Source organism: Phytophthora infestans, genomic scaffold (genome assembly GCF_000142945.1).
Source record: "Phytophthora infestans T30-4 supercont1.52 genomic scaffold, whole genome shotgun sequence".
Taxonomy (NCBI): domain Eukaryota; phylum Oomycota; class Peronosporomycetes; order Peronosporales; family Peronosporaceae; genus Phytophthora; species Phytophthora infestans.
The window spans coordinates 172,771-175,901 of record NW_003303707.1 but is presented as its reverse complement, the minus strand read 5'-3'; the positions used below and the strand labels follow the sequence as shown (position 1 = coordinate 175,901).

Genomic DNA, 3,131 nt, shown 5'->3' with positions numbered 1-3,131 from the left:
GCTGCATACAAAACGCAAGGACGAACCCCACGCCTCAAACAGCCCAGCTTTCAAACGGAATTATCCTATCTCTTAGGATCGACTCAGCCGTGTCCAATTACTGATCACACGGAACCTTTCTCCACTTCAGTCTTCAAAGTTCGCATTTGAATATTTGCTACTACCACCAAGATCTGCACTAAAGGCCGTTTCACTCAGGCTCACGCCACGAGCTTCTTCACGACCTTCACGCCCTCCTACTCATTAACGCGTACATTATAAATGCTATCGCGCTAACGGCAAAGTATAAGTAGCCCGCTTTAGCGCCATCCATTTTCAGGGCTAGTTCATTCGGCAGGTGAGTTGTTACACACTCCTTAGCGGATTCCGACTTCCATGGCCACCGTCCTGCTGTCTAAATGAACCAACACCTTTTATGGTATCTAGGTGAGCGAGCATTTTGGCACTTTAACTTTGCGTTCGGTTCATCCCGCATCGCCAGACGAGCTTACCCCGTATGGCCCACTAGCAACTTGATATTCACATCCACAAGTTCAATTAAGAAACCTGCAGGTCTTACAGATTTAAAGTTTGAGAATAGGTCGAGGAAGTTTCTTCCCCGAATCCTCTAATCATTCGCTTTACCTCATAAAACTATCGTAAATAAGTTGCTGCTATCCTGAGGGAAATTTCGGAGGGAACCAGCTACTAGATGGTTCGATTAGTCTTTCGCCCCTATACCCAAGTTTGACGATCGATTTGCACGTCAGAATCGCTACGAGCTTCCACCAGAGTTTCCCCTGGCTTCACCCTACTCAGGCATAGTTCACCATCTTTCGGGTACCAACATATGTGCTCAAACTCAAATCTTTCACCACGAAGGTTCATGATCGGTCGATAGTGCCACACCGCAGACCGAAGCCCGCAGCATTTCCTACCTCAGACAACTTACGCTGCCCTTCACTTTCATTTCGCGCTGGGGTTTCCACACCCTAACACTTGCACACATGTTAGACTCCTTGGTTCGTGTTTCAAGACGGGTCAAATCGCTCCATTTCGTCAACGTCCCGAACGGCAACAAGTTAAAACCCACATCAATCCACACACAACCACACACGCATAGCAAGCTATCCGCACACGGCGCACACAGAGACACAGGCCCACTCAAAAACACGTTGTAGGCACCTCAGTCCCAACCGCGACTACTCGTCCACCAAGATATAACAGACAAACGCAAGCGTAAGCCCTACCTCCTCGGCGGCCATTTCCCGCAGCATACGAACTGACCTTGACGTCCCACCGCAGCACAGGGCACCAGCAAGCACACACAGCACACACGCCGAGCGCAGCCAAAAAAGCCGCTGCCACAGCACACGCACGCACACACTCGCCAATGAAATATACCACGGATTATAGACACTGGAAACGATTCGGTTCCCTTTCAGCAGTTTCAGGTACTCTTTAACTCTCTTTTCAAAGTTCTTTTCATCTTTCCCTCACGGTACTTGTTCGCTATCGGTCTCGCACCAATATTTAGCTTTAGATGGAATTTACCACCTACTTTGCGCTGCATTCCCAAACAACGCGACTCAAAGAAAACGGATCGTACGCACGAGCAACTCAGGGATGAACGGGAGTATCACCCTCCATGCTGTCCTCTTCCAAGGAACTTGCCCCAAGCGCCCACACTGATCACGCCTCTATAGACTACAATTCGCCGCGCAAAACTTGCACGGAGATTTTAAGCTTGAGCTCTTCCCGCTTCACTCGCCGTTACTAGGGGAATCCTTGTTAGTTTCTTTTCCTCCGCTTATTAATATGCTTAAGTTCAGCGGGTAATCTTGCCTGATATCAGGTCCAATTGAGATGCATACCGAAGTACACAACATTTCCCAAATGGATCGACCCTCGGCAGCCGAAGCCGCCACTCTACTTCGCAACAGCAAAGCCGATTCAAATGCCAAGCTAAAGAGCCATGGTTCACCAGTCCATCACGCCACAGCAGGAAAATCACCCAATAAGCGCATTGTTCAGCCGAAGCCAACCATACCACGAATCGAGCATTTCTCCATTAACGCCGCAGCAGACAAACCGGTCGCCAACTCGCTACAATAGCAGCGTCCACAACCAGCAATGCCACCACTTTTGGAGCAAAGAGAAGTACAGTTTAGTACATTTAAAAGGACTCGCAGTCGGTCCGAAAACCAACCGCAAGACACTTCACATCTGGCATCTCCTCCACCGACTACACGGAAGGAAGAAAGCCAAGTTTGTTGTACGGACACTGATACAGGCATACTTCCAGGACTAACCCGGAAGTGCAATATGCGTTCAAAATTTCGATGACTCACTGAATCCTGCAATTCGCATTACGTATCGCAGTTCGCAGCGTTCTTCATCGATGTGCGAGCCTAGACATCCACTGCTGAAAGTTGCTATCTAGTTAAAAGCAGAGACTTTCGTCCCCACAGTATAATCAGTATTAAGTAAAGGGTTTAAAATAAAAAAGCTACTAGCTCAGACCGAAGTCCAAACGCTCGCCTTTTGATAGGGCTCGCCCAGCAGTAGCCGCCAGCAATAAAGCCAGCAGCCGCCGCCAAGTAAGACCCCCAACTATTGGGTTGAAACGGTTCACGTGGAAAGTTTTTAGGTGTGGTAATGATCCTTCCGCAGGTTCACCTACGGAAACCTTGTTACGACTTCACCTTCCTCTAAATGGCGAGGTTTAAAAAAGTTCCCATCAATCCACTCGCAATAAAGCAAACAGACTCACGGTCCCAATTTTTCACCGAGTCATTCAATCGGTAGGTGCGACGGGCGGTGTGTACAAAGGGCAGGGACGTAATCAATGCAAGCTGATGACTTGCGTTTACTAGGAATTCCTCGTTCAAGACTGAAAATTGCAACAGTCTATCCCTAGCACGATGCGCATTCACAAGATTACCCAGACCTATCGATCGAGGTTGTATACTCGTTGAACGCATCAGTGTAGCGCGCGTGCGGCCCAGAACATCTAAGGGCATCCCAAAACCCGGGGACTTTAAAACTCGTTTATGTCTCTCGCAACTCCTCTGGGTTGGGAATTAAACCCCGAGAACCTCTCCAAAGAACCCCCAAACTCCCCCCAAGAGTTAGAGGCAAAATTTTTTTAA

General features: G+C 48.6%; 3 non-coding genes across 3 annotated transcripts; all 3 read right to left on the bottom strand.

Annotated features, from left to right (window-relative positions):
* Positions 1–1,952, bottom strand: PITG_33114 (the record flags this gene model as incomplete). The annotated part of the gene is made up of 1 exon (XR_009934508.1): positions 1–1,952. It is a non-coding gene; the product is annotated as a 28S ribosomal RNA (ribosomal RNA).
* Positions 1,953–2,258: 306 nt separating this feature from the next.
* On the bottom strand, positions 2,259–2,413 carry PITG_33113. The gene has a single exon (XR_009934507.1). It is a non-coding gene; the product is annotated as a 5.8S ribosomal RNA (ribosomal RNA).
* Positions 2,414–2,635: 222 nt separating this feature from the next.
* Positions 2,636–3,003, bottom strand: PITG_33112 (the record flags this gene model as incomplete). Its single annotated transcript, XR_009934506.1, has 1 exon — positions 2,636–3,003. It is a non-coding gene; the product is annotated as an 18S ribosomal RNA (ribosomal RNA).
* Between the last annotated feature and the right edge of the window lie 128 nt (positions 3,004–3,131).